Source organism: Neolamprologus brichardi, chromosome 9 (genome assembly GCF_056152115.1).
Source record: "Neolamprologus brichardi isolate AB-2024 chromosome 9, ASM5615211v1, whole genome shotgun sequence".
In the NCBI taxonomy this organism is placed as follows: Eukaryota; Metazoa; Chordata; class Actinopteri; order Cichliformes; family Cichlidae; genus Neolamprologus; species Neolamprologus brichardi.
The window spans coordinates 32,670,399-32,692,272 of record NC_142112.1 but is presented as its reverse complement, the minus strand read 5'-3'; the positions used below and the strand labels follow the sequence as shown (position 1 = coordinate 32,692,272).

Genomic DNA, 21,874 nt, shown 5'->3' with positions numbered 1-21,874 from the left:
CGTCTTCACTTCATATCATGTGCCATTTAATTGCATTAAAAAAAAAATGCTTGATGAAAAAATGAAAAAAGTAAATTGCTTTAAATTGCCTGTCACAGATTGTGTGGAGTCACCATAGAGCAATAAGACTTGTGCTTTGTGGTGGGTGCTGGGTAAGCAAGATTAATGTGTCTGCTGCCAATTTTAGAATGCCCCATGATTCTACGCTCAAAGAATTGCCTGGGATAACATTTTGAATCAGAGCAATTAGTTATTAAATGCATCTATCGGGTTTATCGAACACAGAACCGTGAGGATAGAGACAGGGACAACGTGAGCTGCACAAATGCATTCATCAATACATATTGGATCTGGCCAGCTAATGGCCTTTTCTGTGAACATGGGCTGTTACAAACAGTGGGCCTGGGTGGCATTTTAGCCTAATCTAGAGTAGATTACTCCTCCTCTACTTCTCCCACCTTCTCTTCTCTTCTTGTTTTTTTTATTTTTCCCTAACGAGGGATATGAGCGACACGGCAAAGCACCCTATCGCGCCCGTTGAGCCGAAGACTTGCACAGCAACCCAGAAAAAACCCCGGGGGTGCAATTAAAAGTGAGAGAGGAGAATGTCAGCCGAGTGGCTGAGCAAGGGAGACGGAAAGGAGGAGGAGGAGGGTTGGGAACTGGTGCCACAGGTAACCTGGTCATGTTACAATCCACAGAGGAGGCCCTTATAAGGCTGCTAATGTGAGGAGGTGTCAGCAGCAGGTTGTTCTCTTTGGCCTCCCCGTTTCCTCGTCCTTGCTTCATCTCAGTCTCGGTTTGTTAAGTCCAACTCGGAGCGGATGTCACAATCCATGTTATTCCGCTCGCTGGAGAAACCTACAGCCTAAATTGCAAGCGTGAATAGGGAAACACTCGACCCAAATGTGGGAGTCTCCATTTGTCTTATTGCCCATGTGAGTTAGTGGTTCACAACCGACTTCCCTGAAGCCAATTATGAAAAAAAAAAAACGGAGCATCTGGGTGAACTTTTGCTCCCTTTTCCCGTTTTTGCAGCAAAATGGAAACCAAGAGGGGAGAAAAAGCAATGTGTTCACAACCCTGTCAATATATATTGATCTTTTGTTTAGCTAAGAAACTCTGTCTAGACACACTGTCACATTGTCTTGAAAATAACTTCACCCCACTCCAATCTGATGTACAGACGTGCCCACTGCCTCGCAGATTAATGCAAGGAAATTGAACACTAAAAGGAGATTTCAGACAGATGGGGGATATTACCACAAAAGAAAATATATATTTAAAAAAATCTCCACAGATTGAGGAGGCCAAAATCATCATCTTAAAACGCTGCAGAATCAACAGCTGAAAATCCCCCGTCAAATCAGAATGCAAAGCTGAACTGAAATTCCTCGCTGAACGCCTGCAAAACACCAGAGTCCTCTAGTCGAAATTAGGATTCAACCTGCAACATTGGAATAGCACCAAGATTTAGTTAAAGTTGCTCTAAGTCCCCTATCTGCTTCTAAATAGCACATTAAGTTTTCAGCAAAGATGTGCTACCAACAATTACCCCTACCGATATATTCTCAGGGAAAGGATGTTATTAGATGTTTATCCACAGACTAATAACATATCTGAGGAAATATTTAGAAAGAAATGGGATGCTCTGCGTGTGAATCCGACAAATTGTAGACTATGTGATTAACCAATTTCCGGATCATACGTGTCGGGGATGTGAGGCTGTGCTTTTGAATGGACGACAGTAATCGAAACAAATTAGCTCATACTATCCCTGTCACACACACACATGCACACACAGATAGGGGGAGACCACAACATTCATCCCAGTGCACCGCTCCAGAGCTCACTGCAAACACATTACCTTGCCTCGCTGCCCAAATGCATACCAAATAACCCATATAAATCATACAATCTGGGCCAAGTCAATGAGAGCTATTTTGCCTGTTTTTCTAGTTATTTCCACTGTGCCATCATTCAGCAGAGCCCGCATCACTCAGACCGAGGCTCTCACAACCAAAGCTGGAGTGGCCCAGTTTAAAACCCACAGAGGGCTCCTGAAGTAACCATTCCTCCAGCACACTTGATTTTATATGTCTCTTCAGTCTGGACTAAATTGTGGGTTGCCAGCTCTCCACACACTGCTTGGTCTTTCAGCTCACTCCCTATTCCTTCTTCCTGTCGTCACAAAAACAGAGATGGGCACCTTTGAACTTACAACAGTGTTTATGGCAAGTGACAGAGCAGCAGAAGAGTATCCTCTCAGTTCCTTCCCCTAGTGGGAGATGAAGTGATTCCCAAACTTTCGTTTATCCCACTGAGTCCTTTCAGATGAACCTTTTCATACTCCCCTCAGGTTCAAATCAGCTAATTTGAGTCCATTTTACTGGATTACTCTAAGCTAAGTATTTACGCTTAGTGATTAAATTCAGCTTATCCTTTAATCAGTTACAGTTCTTAGCAAGCTGTCATAACATTTACTCATAAATACTGCCTGACTACCTCAGCCATTTGTCCACTGCTTACTTACATTTAGCAAACATGTTAGCAAACATGTTAGCAAACATGTTAGCAAACATGTTAGCAAACATGTTAGCAAACAGCTTCAACCACTTACCCATTATGTGTGTTTTACCAAACAATTTTATTCATCAATTACTTTTTTAACATTAACAATTTTAAGATGAATTTACTTTTTATGAAATTTCAATGACCAGCCATACTGTGGGACAATTAAAGGATTATTCTATTCTGTTCTATTCTATTCTATTGTTAAGTACTTGTTTCAACTGCTTATGATTGACAGACTAAAAGTAGCTACTTTTATGTCGTTGAAACTCGTAAACTCACCATGAAACACTTTGTCTGTCAAACACTTATATATGATTGGAAAGCCATGTAGAGGCTTGGTAAACAATCCATATAGTTCTATAGAACAGCAGTCCCCAACCCCCGTGCCTCGGACCGGTACCGGTCCGTGAGTCGTTTGGTACCGGGCCGCGAGAGTTGAGGCTCAGGTGTGAAATGTATAGTTTTCAGGGTTTTTATCGGTTTTCAGCGTTATTTTGTTATCGTTTTTATCGTTCTCAGTTTTCCTTGGTCTTTTCATGTGTGTTATGAATAAATCTTCTTTTTTTCGGTACCGGTACTAGTTTTATTTTGTTGTATTTATCCGCGACACCTTAAAGGCCGGTCCATGAAAATACTGTCGAGCACAAACCGGCCCGTGGCGCAAAAAAGGTTGGGGACCGCTGCTATAGAAGATAACAGCAGTTGTCACCCCCTGGTGGCCATTAAAAATAATGTATGTTTAAGGCAAATCTTTTTTTTTTACTGTCGATGCTGTTTATGAACATTTTTGACTGCAAGCCATATCTCTAGTTACTGATTTCAAACCTTTTATTTACAGCTTTACTTATATATTTTTAACAGTTACAAAGTTTTAATTTGTATCCACATTTTTAATTTGATCATTTTTAGTTAGATCATTTAACATTTTATTCATATTTTTAACAAACTTTTAAAATATTTGCATTGATTCTTAGTTAATACATAAACAATGTGTATTAATACTTTTAGAAAACTTTAGAAATGTTTTCATGAAAGTTGAATGGGTGACATTGACATTTTGGCTTATTTGTTTATTTATTTGCTATTTATTTGCTATTTGCTATTTAATTACTGTTCTTGGATTTTTTTATATTTTATCATTCTGCAGTTTCTCTCTGAGAAGCACTTTATTTATATAGCGCTTTTTTTAAACAAGGTCATAAAGCTTCCTCTTCTTTGTATTATTACTATTATTATTATTATTATTATTATTATTATTATTATAAGCATACCTCTGAAATAGTTTTATAAATAACCTTTTTATAAACAGTTCAAAGCACTTCCAAACTACTGGCTGTTCAGATGTTATCTATACTTTTAGTGAGCTTCACTTATTGGCTGTTAACTAACTATACACCTGACTATTTTGTTTGTCTCTACTGCTTAGATCAAACAACTACTCTAGTTAAGCATTACTGTATTAAGGTGGCATGAGTGTGTGACAGATCTAGGTCCAAATAATTACTTTAAGCCCTGAAAAAATACGATTTCAGACTATGACATCATAAACAACAGAGACTCTCACATTTGAGCGAGCAGCTTCTGATTCCACATTCCGAGAATTAATTGACTAAATGGGAGCTTAAAATCATTATCTCCCCTCGCCAGTTCTTCAGTTCTGTGCTAGGGGCTAATAAATGGAGGCCTGATTTTGCTAAATGTCCTCGTGAAAAGATTAATAATGTCTAGTACCCTGGTGGCAAACAGATGTGGTTGTCCTCTACAGAACAAATGGGCATGAGATGTCCTCGTGCATAAAGAGCAAAGAAATAATAGCTTAATGGCATTCATCCTGTGACACGTTAGCAGATGAGACAGCCTGAGTTGTTTGCTTTCCTATGTGTTCACCGGAGCACATGTTTTGTCACCAGCGGCCGTGTGGTCTAACACAGCCCTCTTCTGAAGGACTGACAATGGCAGAGGGGGGTTAGGGACGGGAGGAGGGATGAGGCTCAATGGAGGGTCTGCCGGCTTCCTGCATTTCCCACTGTGGCCTTTGTGGTAATACACTGGTGGTTATGGGAGCCTCCGTCTCTATGCAAATCAGTGTTTGCTTCCCAAGTGTTTGCATGGCTCATGTGAAGTCAAGCGCAAGAGTCTGGCTTTTCTGTACATTTAGCCTTGCACAGTCTGGAGGCCAAAAGGCCAGAGAGCATGCATAGGTGTAGGGATAATATTCACAGTAAACCAGGCAATTAAAAGGCTGTTATTTCTGTATCAATGACATTGTTTATCCTCCGTTATAATACTAGCCTTCCAAGATATTAGATTAAGACGGAGCAATTGCTTTTAAATGCTGGTACGTCTCATGAAGCAGATGCATTGATTGGGCTACACAAAGGTCAAACTCGGTGCAGTGAATTGAAAATCAGTGGAGGAGTTGTGTTCCCACGTTCGTCTCAGCCTCCCTGTTGTGACAATTACACGAAAGGGAGCGACGTGGAAGCACATTTCCATTCAGCCGTATATTGACTGTAACAGCAGGTCAGCAGCAAGGCAGCTACAAACACAATCGTCACAAAACCCTAAATAATACATGGAGCTAAAACAAAGACATCAACAACTTAAAATATGACCCCAATAAAAGGCTGCACAGAGAAAATGTGTCCCCCCCTTTGAGTAAGAGTAATGACCTTCCCACAGAAGCCCACCATAAAAATCACACAGAGACAGTTAGGAGCACCTGTTTTTGTATTATTAACAGTTGAGGCTTTACACATGTTCACAAGCTAGAGACATGCATGGCTTTTGACTCTTCGTAAATTGGACAAAATTCCTCTCAAACCGCACCCGACTAAAACCAGCGAGGCAGCCGAGTGTCAAGAAAGCCATTTGTCACGGGCAAGACTCCTGCAAGGATATCAGCCTAGCCTTGGGATAGAAAAAAGCACCACAAATGAAAACAGTATAAATTGTATGAATACCACTCAAGAATAAGCCGCAGACTTTGTGAAGGCTTCTGAATTTAAATGGCGCATATAAATACATATTTTGGTAGCAATGCTCCTTAAGAAATGAAAGGAGGGTATTTGCTGCCTTCTCCTTTTTGAACAGATCCGGCTGGTAAATAAGGGTCTTTCAATCCGACCACGTCAAAAAGATTCAGGCGTCGTCTCAGATGCAGAACAGACGGCCATGATCTCCTCTGACCTTAACTGTTGCTCATGTTTATTTACCTCTGCTCGTTACCCCTGAGGGACGGCGGCCTCATCACTAAAATGAGCGCTGAGATGGCTTGTTTTTTTTTTGTTTTTTCTTTTCAATTCCACTCCCGGGAATGGATGACTCTAATGAACAAAGAAGCCCGATTGATCCGAGTTAGCGTTTGATTCCCCGGCGCTGCCGAGGCCCACGCTTCAATATGCAGGCCTGCCAGCAGAGCACCCCTTGAACTTTGCTGTACACACATCTTTAATCACACTCACCTTTTCCGTGGCTGGTGTGACTTCCAGCTTATTTGTAATTACCGAGCTCAAGGGGGGGGAAGGGGTTGGCTCAACAACAGGCCCGGCCATAGGTCACCGAGAGACACTGTAGCTGGCCATATGGGCTCCGGGGCCTAGGGGCAGAGAGTGGGTGGACGGCCGGCATTGGCATTGGGAAGTTACCAGAATGGTCAGAGCAGGAGATTGAATTATTCAGAGACAGGAGACAGCCTTATCGAGCAGCGGCCACATTGCACTGACGTTTTCACCCCAGTTTCTATTTCCCATTTCACACCTGGACTATTGCCAGATAGGATATGTTCAGGCACCTCGTTTTACCCCAGATTCACAATCACCAGCCACCAGTCAAAAGAGGGTATAGTGCGTTATCTATCACCACCTTACCACCCGCAGCACCTCCTCCCTTCCCTCGTCTGTTGTCACCCAAGCAGCAACAGCATGGTGTTATTACAGATAAACAATCAATACTGCATTAGCGTGTCCGCGGAGGCTAGCCGGCGTTAAACAGGCAGACGGGGAAAATAACTCAAGCCAATGTCTCGTGGACTTCAAGCATTGCTCACATATATACACGTACGGTGTACATAAAACTCAAGCTACTTTCTTTCATTATCCCCAGCCATCATTTCTTTGTGTTTGAGGTCAGTGGATACATTTCTTTTCCTTCCTCTCCTCACTGGTCACAGAATAAAACTCCACTGCATTAAAGAAGTAATACCCTACTTTATAGCAAAGGTGACCATGGATATTGGAGAGCAGGGACCCATACGATCGATTTGGAGCGAGGAATGGAAATTTTAACATGATTCCCAGCCAGGCATTTTAACTTGGGGAGTACTGGACCCTCTCTTTTGATGATTGCTTCCAATCCGACTTCCATTTCAAAATTCTGACGACGTCTTTATTTGGGGAAAGGGCAGCGAGCGAGGCGAGCCCTGGTGCCTCGCTGATGGCTGTGTGGTCCTCTTCCTCTTTGCAAAGCTTCTGTGCGGCACATTTGCATCCACATTCCCAGTGCAGCTGAAAAAAATGAAGGCTTTTCTTTTCTTGGTTCAGAACTTCTGTGGAAAAAATGAAAACAAAGGCTTTCTTATGAGGAAGCCTTAATAGTCCCTCCCTCTCCCAGACTGGAATTAAATACTCTTCATTCCATCCTCATTCATTAAGCCCCCACGCCCACAACCTTAACACCATACGGGGCTATGAAATACTTCGCACACACAAAATAAAGGAGTTGGACTTGGCTGAATGAGTGCGGCGACTGTTTACTAATACTGCTGCTCACTCTGCTTTATTACAGAGTGCCAGGCTTTCCATTACTGCGAAGGGAGAGAGAGAAAAGGAGGAAGAAGCAGGAGGAGGGAGCGGGCAGCATGGAATAAAGCGAGAGGGAGAGAGAGACTGCCAACGTCAGATTAAAAGAAGTAGAAGAAGAAGAAAAAACACAGCTCAGTTGATTTACACCTTCATTACTCTCCCCTAACTCTGCTTATTGCAAATCATGATGCTGCTTTATGAGCTGAATCCTCTATTACGACAAGGCCGGGAAGACAGTGCTTTAGTCCATAAAGCAACCGTACAGTAACCGCCACCCGGCAGCACCCGACCCACTCATCCTCCCGCCCCAGCTGCCAGGGGGAAGGGAAGCGAGGCAGAGCCCAAGTCGCTGCCGAAACTTGTTCCAGCGCGCAAATCCCGAGCTTGCTCGCTTGTCCCCTTCCTGGCCGCTTGCCCGTGGACAACACACCCCGGTATCTCCGAGCCAGATGCCAAGGAAGTGTGACTTAGCGGACGCAGAGCTCTGCGGCTACGTCTGGAAGGAACTCACAGCGAGTGTTTAATGTTACGTGAGCGCTGCCATATTTAAGTCAACAAACACGTAGGTCATTGGAGGCGTGTGTTTACTGCTTCCCTGCCACCAAGTGAGGAGGTGCTACTGATGCGTTTACTCGAAGAGCCTTCGGGGGATATGTGTGTATTTAGATAGAGAGCAGTATGGCTTTTTTAAAAAAAGTTTTATTTATTGAACCAAGGGGAGGTCTTCAGAGCACACTTGCTCTTTTTCTTGCCGTGATTGAATTTGTGAGTGCGTGTGTGTCAAGAAAGAGACGGCGAAGGAAGCTGGGTGCAGGACCTAAACAATCAGCGGATAGGCTGAGGCATGTAGGTGAGCGCGGGTGTCAGTGTGCTGATGTAAACAGGGCGCCTGTGCAGGAGGCACCCTGGATGGAGGTTTGTTCTGTGTATGTAACACGCTGCTCCGGCCTGGCCTGTCTGACTCCCATCTGGAACAGAGTTGACAGAAAAGTTGACAGATGCTTCACCGACGTCCATTATTTATGAGACTGAGGAGATCCGCACTGCATTTCACAAGTGTCTGCTTCTGCTACTGTAGGTCGAGTTCTGACATTGTACTCTGTGTGTGTGCGCATGTGTGTGTGTGCACGCACCTGCTGCCTCATGTTTGTGTGCAAAGGCTGATGAACCGGTAGCTCAAGGTATCATATCCACTTTTTTGCACATTAGCTCAAGCACACCAATGTGTGCTTAGGTACTCTTGTTTGCACATTCACTCTAGTGAACGCCAGACCTAAGTAACCACTCCACCTGCCTTTGTGAGTCTAACCCTTGACCTCTGGAGTGTCACTATATCCCTGGTAGGCAGGCAGCCCATCAACTCAAGCACGGAGGACCGTACACCAGCAGGCTCCGGCTCTCTTAAAACCCACTTAAAGGCTTACAGCTGGGAGGCCTGACCATCGGATTGAATTAAGGCTATGATTAATTGAATCTAGTGGTGAGTAACTTGAATGACTGATGTCTCGTAGGACCAAAGGTCCAGACACAATGCTTCAGAGTAAAGCTATATTCATTCAGTCAGTGACATCACAGCCAGCTTCGGCGTGCCTGAGGCATGGATGGTTGCCTCTAATATTATTGCTCCGAGTGCCGCTTTAAGCCCAATACCACCGGCGGTTCTGCTGCTCCTGCTCCTAACAGCGCCAATGTTAATGAGAGGCACAATATAATTAATACAAATGGAATGTTTAATGCAATTTTTCCATTTCAAAGAAATTCCCCCGGCATCTTTCCCAACAATGAATTCAACTCTGTTGCATTGTCCTCGGGCGAACAATAACCCACGTTTGGCATTGCCTCCCATTAGATCAAACTCAATTATTGCAGAGCGCTTAAAGCTCTTCCAGCACAAGGCTGGACTCTAAGGCTGCTCCAGCAACGTGAAAGTCCTCTGGCAGGTCCTGGCCCATTTGTCTTTGACGGACAGCGGCGTCAAACAGTAATTGGGCGCCTGTGACACATCTGTTTGTCAGTTATTCATGTCAGAGCACAGTGTTCAGCTGCTGGGGGTCTTAAACAATGACCTTTTCTCAAAGGGGACAGGTTTCCCCCTTATGTCTGAGGGACGCTCGGGGTATTATTTAGCTTGAAACAGCAGCGTTCTGTTATTGGTGTGTCCCATGTTGCAGCAGAAAGCTGCTATTGTGTCCTTCCCCGAGGAATATACAGTCCCACGGCGGCGCACACACTTTGATTCGACAGGTAGCTTGTGCGGAGGTCTTTCTATTTCTCTCGCTCACAATGAACCATCCTAATGTTTTGAGAGGTAGGAGAACAATGGCAGAAACCTCTCTTTTTCACTCCTGAGACTGAAAGTAAATAGGACCTTTGCTGATGTGTTTGCCTGTTCATTTACAGCACCTCAGAATACAGCCTGCACATTGTAGCTCTCCGGGAAGAAAAAGAAGAAGAAAAAAAACAAACCTCACGAAGGCATTCTGCAGGACAATAGCACAGCGAAGGAAACAGGCGCACAATGGAGTCCAGATATCATTCACAACATAGACAGGAGACCATTATCCACAGAAGGAGGGGCCCATGTGAAGGTGACAGGTTTGGGAGACAGAGGAATTGTGCGCTCAGTGCTGCCACCAAGACAACAGCATCCCTGAAGCCTAACCTATAAGGACAGGTTTTACTGCGCCAATGCCCGCTGGGTTGAGGTGTTACACGTCATCTGCAATAACCTGGATCATTACTCCTGGAGGCTGTTAAAGGGGAAAATCACATCATTCTGCTTTCGCCGCTGCCAAGAAAAATTGACACGCTAAAAGTCATACAAAGACACACCTCGATATGCACACGCACGCACGAAGGCCCACAAACAACCTCGGCATCGCCCTCTCTCGCAAACAGACACATACGCGTAATTACGCAGCCGCGATCTATCACGTACTGTCAGTGGTGTCGGGGGGGTTAACATACCAAGGCATCCCAACAGCGTCCCACCAGCCAGCGTTGCCTGAAGCTGACAGCTCTCGCTGCTGCTGCCTTGCAGGGGTAAAGTAAGCATCATTATTGCCTTCTCTCACCATACCTCTCTGCACTTCCCTCTTTTACAACTCTCCCTTATTTCATCCACCACTCGACCCTTTCCCTTCACTGCCTCCTCTGTCTTCATTGTACTCCAGTCAGGCGCTAATGCTCCTTGTCCTGTGGCTGGACTCTCTGATCTCCTATTACCCTCTCGTCATCCAACAGTCAATATTACCAACTCCCACCCCCCCAACCCACCCACCTCCTGACCAATCCTCCCCTCTTCCTCCCTTTGCTTTCACAAAAGTCTCAAAAGTCAGACAGACAATTTTGCCCCTCTCCACCCACCCCTTCCACCCCTCCAAGCTCGTCTTCCATACACTTATTAACTAGCTGTCATGTTCAGCAGCCTTCCCCCAGACAGTGTTTAGCGTTCCTCAGTCCTCTTACTGCAGTCAGAGTTAAGCCTCTGGGCTTTGCTCAGACAGGAATCCAACTAGAAGGGAAAGGCAGGACCTGCGGACACGATCTGTCTACTGCACTCACTCGCACTCTCGCTCCTGAGCCAGGTACCTCAAAGGCAGCGCTGAAACACACACATCATACAAGATGTTACCTACATGATGGCTTTTTTAAAATTAAATATTATACATACAAAGGAGCTAGATTACAGAATCTAAGAATTCATCCAAGGATGGAACAATTACTTGTGATTAACCAAGTTTTCTTAAATGACATAGTTTTTAGTAATTGCAGAACGCAAGATCCTCTCAAGATATAATTTTGACTAAATAGCACTCATTTTGGGGTTTAAATGTGTGGGCGAATTTTCACCTCTCTAGGAAGCTACAGTTTCACCTCTGTCACTTAATCTGTATGGCAGCGTGGTGTCTGAAACCCCCACGAACAAATTTCCATGAAATTTGCCAGAGAGATCAGCCTCAAGCCTGAGAAGGGTTGATTAGATTTTGATAGTGATCTGGATCTGTGATTTCCACTATTAGATGATTATTGTTTTCCACCCCCACCCACCCACATACTGGATATAGAGATTTAATTCAAAATCCAATCCGCAGTCTAACGGTATGCTCGCTGGGTCAAAAAATCGATTTCACCTCAAATTTAAGAACCAAGGAATGTTCAGTGTCCTTGAAGGTGGGCTCCATCCAGTTTCCGCTCATATTTTCGATGACATCCAGGAAAGAATTCAACTCCTGGGCTCGACTCATTGTGTGGTACCTACAATAGTGGATTTGTCATCTGCCCCGTCGTTCTCCACCCTCCCCATCCCAGGGCAAATGGTGTAAGAAATGAGACGTGGCTGGTGGATAGACTTTCATGCCCCTGCTTTACCAGTGTCATTTCCGCAACTCTGAAATTGTGCCATGGTCTACGGGGCTTTGTTGTAAATCACTATCTCCCACTGTCAGACTGCAGTCTGCTGCACACTGTGGATGCCGGGCTTTCTGCTGCCTCCTGGGTGACTAATATATCTTGTTAAATTGTGCTGAGAAGCGTGCGGAGAACTGTACACCTTCGCTCTTTGTACTGTGTTTGTTTGCTAGCATTTGTGCTTGTGTGTGTGTGCGCGCCTCTTTCCATATGTGTGTGAGCCTGCGCCTGTGCATCTGTGTCTACATTTCGTGGCTGAACAGGAAGGTGAGGATGTTACTTTTGCAAAATACGTTCGCTAAACTCCACAAGTCTGTCAGGCTTTGTTGGTAATTCAGTTAGATTGCCATTCGGTTAGCTCAACCACCACATAGTGTCGGAGCTGTGAAGCTATCTCTCAGCCACTTCATAATTAGAAAAGCTGTGGAGCCAAGCCACAGTTTGAGGGGGAAGAGGGACCAAAAAAAAAGGAAAAAAATGAAAAAACTGTTGGCAGACTGCGTTATTCAACATTGGCAGTGATTTACTCCGTCTCCCACCCCAAAGACACGAATCTAAGTGATTTCATAGTCACATCCGTCCTACTGTGCCATACTGTAAAAAGCTGCACTCGTCTTTTATCACAAGTTCATGCGCTCTTTACTATCAGCTTCATCCAGCAATGTGCATTACATTACACACACACATACACATAACACATCTCTGTCCAACCACTTTGAAAACAGATTTAGGAGTATATTTCTGTGTAATTGGTGTTCTCCTACACGAAGCAGGAAGTGATAATTAGTCATTGTTAAGTGAGGTATAAATTGTCAGATCTGTGTGGATTTATCTTCTCAGCACACAGAGTGGAGAATAGGCCTTTTTCAGAGGGATTTATACAGACTCTATGGGGATGTTCAACCCTCCTGGCCATCGTCCAGCTCGCAAATCCCTTCAGCTGAAACCTGTCGAGAAGCAGCCTTCGCGTGGCTTAACTGTATCCCATCTAATTCTTGTGTCTTTTTTAGTCATAGCAAATTCACTCTGAGACTCAGGTTGACCTTCAGAGGCAAGGTGAGGGCGGACCCTGACAATACGAATCTAATAACCAGAAGCAGACGTCACAAATCCCTGCCTTCTCTGCGAGTCTGTGGGTGAGAAACGCGCGTCTCGTCTTATTTTGGTTTCCATGCAATTACGGATCTGACGGCTCCATAAATAGGCGTCTCTGAAGGGAATCTGTCTCATTAGTAAAGGAGCAAGTTAAGAAGTCGCCATTGTGGCAGCAGAAAATTTGCTCTAATGGTCACAAGAAGCCTGGAGAAATAAAAGACAGCGTCACGTATTTAGTGGAAGGGGGTGGGTGGGACTTCAGATTTGAAAGGAAGAGAAAAAGAGAAGAAAAACAGAGAGACCTAGTTGGCTGGCACTGAAAGAAGCAACTCCAGATAAATATTTGGCACAAGAAAATCTTAGGAGGAATCCCGGAGCACTCGCAGAACAAACAACGTCATGATTTATTATCACATCATACAGACCGTGACTAATGCACTCAAACAATCAAGGTGCATCTACTGAACTACAATGCCCAGGGGTGCTCTCTGCCTCTGACTTCAAACATTCGTAAGCGAGGCACACACACACAGACGGACACACACACATTAGAGCCACTCGCCGTGCGCAGGCTCAACAAATGCCCACAAGTATCCAAACACGCTCACAGGAGAGGAAAAGAGGGCCGCAGAGATCACCATAGGGGATCGGAGGGTGCTTCAGCACAGACCGCTGGGATGTGATTTTATTAGCTCCAGATGCCACTGCAGAGAGGGCTAGAACCGTTCAATATTACGAGCAGGACACATCAAAATGATGCTGCCCATCTGGAGCACAAATAATGTAATCAGCTCGGGTCACCGGTCATCGTCGTCTGGCCATCGGGTAAACCCACCATCCGGTGACGTCAGCGCTCACAGGGACAGACAGGAGCCGGCCGGCAGAGTGAGACTGGAGCTTTTTGGAATAGCCCCTGAGCTGCTGCACATGCCCCACAGAGGAGAGATATATGTGGGAGAAGAGGGAGATGAAATGTGAGGGGCTGTCTATTGTAATCTGAGCTCTGCTTTAGAAAATGCTGATGGCTGGAATATGTCTATCCCCCCTCCGCCTGTCAAACCAGTTCAGCAATATCGCTTAAAAATGTCTTCATGCGAAGCTCCAGCGCAGCCGGCGCGATAAACACATACATGATGTACGGTATGATCCCCACACACATGCACACATGCAGACTCTGTTTGCAGAGCCTTTAAATATTCAGTACCTGCCATGTTTTCTGCTTGACTTTGATCAGCCACAGATTCGACTCTGTCCCTTTCATCTCAAAACTTCAAACCAGCAAATGAAAAACCTGGACCACAGAAGCTATTCTGGTTAAGACAATCTCCTTTCACCACGCTGCTTTGTGCGATATAGAAACAGGTGGGAAGTTGTTCCTGTAAAAAGGCAAGCAGCGAAGTTAACCCACTATTTTCAGATGTAAAGCTTTTTTCTTTCTTTTTCTCCCTTATCTTCGGATAAGAGGAGCTCTTGTTTGTAATTTTAAAAGCATGTGTGAAGAGGCGTGCTTATTGCAGAATATTCCCCGGGTAGTTTGACAACTCCCCCAAACAACTTCTTGGCTGCCTTCAGGCATATTACCTCAGGCTTACTTTAAGCCAGAGCAATAACTAACATGGAGCAATCTGCAGACAAACAGGAAAGGATGGCGAAACTTTTCCAAGCACAGAATTCAATTTTCAGGATTGTGCAGGGGCTGCTGGATTCACCACACCTCTACCCCATCACCCTGTCGATACCTGCAAGTTTGGAGTAAAACAGCCAAGTTAATCCCTTTATAGCCTGCCTGCATTATTCAGCGAATCCATTAAATATTTACAGCCACATCACTGATATCATCTTGTTGTCAATAACGCTGGAGGACATGTTGTTTTTAGAAAACTTGAGTCAACTCCAGGAGTGCCCTCCCCCAGAAAGAGGAAAAGAAAGCAAGGCCTTTGAGCTGATCCCTAACAGCAGAGCAAAAAAAAAAAAAGAAAAGAAGAGGCAGCAGAGCATCACAGTGCGACTGCAGGCGGCCGCAGATAGACAGTCATCCGCCTTTATCAGAGCATGCTGTCCCACCTGCATCGATTCGCATCCCGTGGATTTGCCACTGGCTTCAGCGCGATCATCGGTGGAGAGGGGCGGAAAAAAAGGGAATCTTCACAGATAGATTCACGCGAGCGTCGGGGTGGGGGGTTGGGTTGGGGTGAAGTTTCATACGCGACAGAATAAAAGGCAAAGGTGCGTTGAGAGCCCAGGCCTGCATGATCGCATCACAGGGCAAAAAAGAAGGGAAAATGCGTCGCAGAGGACCTCTGTACCGGGAGGAGCACGCTTCCTTTCTACATCCACAGAAATGAATGAGAATTGCGCACAGAGCCTTTTTACGAAACAGAAAAGTTAAAGAACCCACTGGCCACCGATTGACCCCCGATATAAGTTGAATGAGCAGGCTCTGGACGTGCATACAAATAACTTCGATTCAAACTCATTTCCAATTCAAAGCCCGAAGTTACCCCACTAATTAGTCTCCTCCAAATATGGATTTTCTTTCTCTCTTTCTTTCTTTTTTGCCCCACTTGCGATTTCATTACAATCCATACAAGAGTAAACCGTCTTATAAAGGCGACACGACTAATTCGCTTTGGTCATTTTCCAATATAAATTAACCCCGACTCGGACAATACAGCGCGCCGCAAAGACAAGAAGTAACTGTTCGAGCGGCGAATCGGGCACAAATGAGACAATTTCCCACCGGCGGAGAGAAGTTGCAAGCAAAGCTCACCTGATAATGAAGTTTATTCTAGGGAGGAAATGTTCCCGGGGTGTCGAAGGCGCACGTCGGAGCCAAGTGTGTATCCGTTCGCTGCAGCTTTTTTGTTGCCCGTTGTTCCACCTCAACTGCGCGTCTCAGTCGCGCTGCATCACTTCTCGCTGTGGATGTCAGGGAGGCTGAGAGGCTGAGGGGACTCAACCCTCCCATTGGCTGCCATTCACAAGTCCCCAGCAGAAAGGGAGAAGGGGAGGAAAGAAAGAAAGAACGAACGAAAGAAAGAAAAAAACAGTGCTACACTCCGACAAAAAACTAAACAAAAGGAAGATGGCAGAAAGGGGGGGATTAGGAGCTCCGGTGGGGCGAGCGCGTTCAAGTTTATTAATAAGCTTGATGTTTTATTTGTGCATCTGCATAATCCCCGTGATTAACAGCTGCAAAGTCATAGGTTGACTGCGGGTTGGGAGTCAATCAATAAATCTTTATATTTGCGAAAGCATCCAGTTAGGCTCGCTGCTTCCTTTAAAACCGTGTAAACCACAGATCACGGCTTATTACAATAGCTAATTAAATGTGAGTAACTGTGTGAACTCAAGTGTCATGCCAGGGCAAATTAGCATGTGTCTTAATATGTCCCTATTAAGCCTACAGCTACTATGCTTATGATAAATTCAATAATATGCATGTATTTTCTTTTGTGCGTCCAACAGAGCTGCAAATGTAAATGTACTTAAAGTATGGCTATGAATCAACTCTATGAACTGAATAATGCTGCTGCAACAATCACCATACACTTACTATTAAGGCACTTCTGTTAATAGCAGCCTGACTTTACTGCTTCTATTACATCCTGCTGTTTCTACCACTAATACCTCACGATTAAATGCTACTGCAGGACTATCCTTATTATTATTATTATTATTAGTCGAGGCTTCTAATATTAAAACCTCAATCTAATACAGCATCCCTGCTATGAACCCTACCTTTATAAAGGTTATTATTTTCATTTTTTGACACTTCAACTCAGTGGTCATTTCAGAGTCTGTAATCCAGTTTAAAACACTATGACCTCCCCAAATGTCAGCTATAGCGATATTTGGGAGGGGAAAAAATATATATATTATATCAGCCTGTAACTAAACTTTCTCAGAGTAACTGTTTTGCTGGTGGGCACAAACATTGCAAGAGCCTCTCCTATCTTGAAAAGAAAACGTAATCTGTGTGGTCCGCTGATCTGCTGCTAATCATGTCAGACTTATATTTGGGGAGGTTCATGTGTTCACCGGCCAAGACACGATTTTAGCATTTCTAAATATATCTCAATTAAGAGCACAATCAAGTGGGAAGTGCTCAATCATAAGAGCACTACTGCAAATAGAAAAATGGGCTAAACTGAGCTTTTGCAGCTCAATAGATGCTTTAAAAAATACATTTCGCTTGACAAAACAACTTTGCAGGATGTACAGTTTTCCATTAAGGCGTTTTTTGTAAGGCCACTTCACTACAAAAAAGAAATTACAGAAATAAATAAATACATTTATTAAATCACACGTATATTTTCCCCCTGGTCTGCGGTGCTATTTATTGATTTAGACTGTTTTGGCGTGAGTTGCCCAATTTTGAAGATTTCCGCTGCTAGGGATGTCGGCCTTCTCTTGAATATAATGGAAGTAAATGGCACTCACCTTGTGGCGCTCAAATCGTCACAAAAATACATTTTAAAAAATCATGACCCTTTTACTCCAAAATATCCACAAACCTTGCAGTAAGCGGTTTCATTTAGGAACTATTTTCTTTCTACCAACACCCTTCAATCTTATCACTCCGCAGCAGGGAGCATACCTCTGCTCGTGATGAGTGGCTCGTGCTCAGGAGAGCGTGACAGGATGTAAATATTAATGGCGTCGCGCTTGGCTAAGCTGAAACTAGCTTCACTTCTTTTGGTTGTCTAGCGTAAGATACAACAGAGATAAAATGGGATATTTTTATACCTAAAACAAAACAAAAGTGGCGGTAATGGTGGCGATGGCTGTGGTGGGTATCCTGTATGACAGCAGCCAAAATATTAAGCACGGCCTATAACAAAATAGCAAAGAAGAAGAGCCATAAAAAAGCACAATAGGCTCAACAGGTTTAAAAAGACACACAAAGAAGGGGCACAGTTTAAAATGCTTAAAATGAGCTCGATAAATACAAATCTGAATAAAATAGAACATGTGTAGAGCTGAATATAACACAATAAGCAGCTCAGTAAGGAAAAACACAAACTCCTATAAGGTAGGAGAAAATGTTCTGTCTGTAGTACCTATCCAGTGAGCGGAGAAATCGTTCCTACCAAAAAACATTTATCAGGGATTTCTTTCAAAAAAAATCTGTAATGATTGAGTTTTTCAGTTGTATGTTTTGGTACATGTGAACACCACAAGCCAATTGCCATTTAGTCCCATTGTATTTAAGAGAAGGGAGATTTCTCAACAAATCTGGGAATCACATAGGAAAAATCTAAAAGGGTAACCAAATCTACAAACCAGATTAACTGGCCCTTGTTTTTTGGTGACTATAGTACACTTATTTGTCCTATTGTGACTACATATAGTACATAATGGCACTTGCTATAACATATGTGGCATATAAAGTCAGTCAAATCGAACCCCATCAGAATCGAATTGCTTATTTTGTACAATAACTTTAGTCTACTTGAAGAATCCATGCAAAATTTAACTTTCACGCTTTTAAAATTTCCAAGTTACAGACCCTCAAAGTGAATCAAAGAATTGGGTGCTTTTATTTATCCACTGTTTTTGAGCTCTCATAACTTCTTAAATACAGGAGACAAGCATGGGAATTTTTCAGGGTTGAAAAACACAAGCGATATCTTACAAAATGCAACCAAATCCTTTTTATAACCACCCCAAGAGTCACAGTCATGGACTATATCAAAGCTTCAGTGGAAAGATTGCACAAGTTTACTGTCTAGGACATAGAGTAGCAGAAATGAGCTTCTAGTATTTCATTGGAGAAAACTTCAAAAAAATGCAGAAAAATTCAGTGAAGTTTTATGGGTGTAAAGTAGGTCCTTGTTCTAGCCAGTGAATGATTTCCTTGTGTAATACCTGATTCATCTTCTAGCTGTAATTTCTTCTTTGTAAAAACACTTCTAGACAATATTTTTTTTAACTCTCTCTAAATGTTAAATTTAGGATTTTAAGTCAGCTGATTCTGATTTAGTTTTAATATAGAGTGTGTAAAAGATGAATGTAGCTACCATGATGTCACCCACAGGAAGTCCCATTATGAAGCCGCTGTGTAGTATTCTCACCATCTTAGTGTTGAGCAAGGGGTACGTCTGACAAACCCCCCCCAAAAAATACACGGTCATTGTGTCTGAACCTTAGAGTCAATAAAATAACAAAATAATTGTCTTGTACAGCAGCGGTCCCCAACCCCCGGGCCTCGGACTGGTACTGGTCCGTGAGTCGTTTGGTACTGGGCCGCGAGAGTTGAGGCTCAGGTGTGAAATGTGTGGTTTTCAGTGTTTTTATCAGTTTTCAGCGTTATTTTGTTATCGTTTTTATCGTTAACTCGGTTTTCCTGGGTCTTTTCACGTGTGTTATGAATACATTTTCTTTTTTTGGTACCGGTACTAGTTTTATTTTGTTGTATTTATCCGCAACACCTTAAAGGCCGGTCCGTGAAAATATTGTCGGGCATAAACCGGTCCGTGGTGCAAAAAAGGTTGGGGACCGCTGTTGTACAGTATGAAACCCAAAACCCACCAGGAAGGTGTTTACAGAGTTAAAAGCAAAGAGCTGTTTTCCCATAGACTTCAATGGGACTGGAAGCCTTAGTGTAGCCACAGATATCGCCCCCTGCAGGCTCAAATTTTCAGACTCAGAAGCATTCATCTGTTTTACTGTCTACTGAGGTTTCTCATGTGACGCCATAGACACACTGCTCGAGAGTTCACTATCACATTGGACATGTTACAATCACTTTTGGCTATGAAAAAACTGCATTCCCTGCTGGCTGGCAGTGGTTCCAGGAGGTTTCTGGCTCTCACTGGATGGAATCAGTTGCAAAGAAGCTGCTGCTGCTGATTGCTTTGGTTGCTAGTGGACTGTCAAGGTTGGCTGCAGTTTTTTATGTTTCTCAGCAAAACATGCGCTAACTACTTACCTGCTAGTGACGAAAGCAATCCCAAGAAGGTTTATATAATATTAGTTGATTGGGAAATACATGCTTCCACTCTCTAGGCCTGTCTGACCTTCTATACGCAATCCTACATTAACAGCATGACTGTCACGTCTTGAAAATGGTGAAGTCACGTGGTTAGTGGTCACATGTCTGCAATACCTCAATAGGAACAAACCAAATGGCAATGCAAAGGCTGATGTTGTAAAGAATATGTTATTATATTCCAAAGGCTTTGAGGTACACGTAAAATGCTGGTATGTGCACTGAATGCAATAAAAAAACAACATAAAATATATTTAAATACAATCTAATTATGCTGTAACTGTGTGCAACTCTTCAGCTGCTATTTACATTCAACATAAATGCAGTTTAATTAAAGTGTAGACTTTCCACTGAAATAAAGTGATGAATTTGAATATTTGTGAAAGATTTCATTGTCATAAAGGTGCAACAAAAGCAGACACTCCAACTATAATCAGTCCCATAATTAAGCGACAAAGTCATGAAAGCAGTGCTGTGATGACGAGATAATGAAATCAGATTTACAAGTAAACAAAGTATGATTTTTTGACATAACAGGATAATTAAGTTATGAGGTAACAGGAGTGAAGTAAAAATTAGTAGATATATTCAAGACGTTTATAAGACTTCACAAATGAGGCTTCAAGGGGTGAAAATACATCAAGACGAGAGCCCAGAGATGCACAGCCTGTTCTTTTATTTATCATTTGTGTCTCATAATTTTCACAACACTTAATGAAGCTTTAGCAAGACAAGCGCCACAAAGCATATGTCATTTATAATAAAAATGTGGGAGATGGGAGAAAAGTCTGCAGGCGTTTATGGTTTTATGGTTTCAAATTTCTCCCTCTTCCTCTCTCTTTTATGTTCCAAGCCAAAGACCCCACGCTGTGCACACGTTACCACCCATGCAGTGTTTGTGTCACGATGACCACTGGCTGCTGCTAGATTCATGAGTTTAATCCCTGGAAGTGCTCCAAGCATCCACTTTGCTGCTGTCCTGTCCTCTCAACCAAACATCAAACTCTTGCCTATAGCGCAAAATGCAGTGAGCCAAAGGGATGTCTGCATTTGGCATCATGTTCTATCAGGAGATCAGCCTGAGATGAATAACCGCTGCCCTTGACTGCACCATTGCCTCTGTATTTTGTGCAGATTATTTAACAGCCGGCCTCCATAAACACATCACAACAGCAAGAAGCTGTCTGCAAACACCGATTCTGACAAATCTTTACTTGTTATATTAATATGTGGAAATGGGCTTTTTTTGCCTTGCGTTAGTGCTCCTTGCATTTAATATAAATGAGCAAATAAGAAACATACTGCTGTGAAAATGTGTGCAACAGCTGCCTTGTAAAGGACAGAATAGATTAGAATAGAAAGCCTAGATATTCATCCTTGTGTGTTATTTTACAGGAAAATGACATTTATAGGGCATGGAGTTAGACGAGGCATGTGGAGGACAGCCTCGGTAGAAATTTGTGCTCCTATTATACCTGACAGCAGAGATACTTTAGGATTGGTCAGGAAAAAAAAATTATTGCCAGGACTCTTTGCTTCTGTGTTTATAGACACCCATACTTCATTAATCTGTGTCTGGCTTTGCCAGGGTCTATCTGAAAGTGACAGAAAAAAACGAGGACACAGTGAGCTATGGTTATACCGCCAATCTACGAGCAGTGAACCAATCCATCCTCAGTCCTCCAGGCCGTCACGCCAGCACAGGCTCCCCCCTCCTCCTTTCAGCATGAGTTCTTATCTTGTTTTTGTAAACTCATTACAGTTGGCGATTTGGCTGGCTGTGGTTGTTTGGTTGTTGGTTAGATTTAAGCCTTCTGTGTATTCATTTACACATCTGAGCTCTTGAAGGGTTAGCAATGGATTCAGATCTGTAAAAAATAAAGAGGCAACCCAGATAATTAAAAGAATGAAATCAACAGTGTGTCCACAGGCTCCCAACAAAGACACAAATCATTAAAAAAGGAGTCGCAAGTAGAAGTCTGTAGTTTGATTTTGACAT

The 21,874-nt window shown here is 43.3% G+C and overlaps 1 protein-coding gene across 1 annotated transcript in view; it reads right to left on the bottom strand.

The window, feature by feature from the left end:
- The window catches only part of LOC102797967 (cadherin-10-like), a 79,083-nt gene extending 63,228 nt beyond the window's left edge, over positions 1–15,855 (bottom strand). The window contains exon 1 of the mRNA XM_087846307.1: positions 15,652–15,855. The gene's annotated coding sequence lies outside the window, so the exon portion shown is untranslated. The remainder of the gene's footprint in view (positions 1–15,651) is intronic.
- Between the last annotated feature and the right edge of the window lie 6,019 nt (positions 15,856–21,874).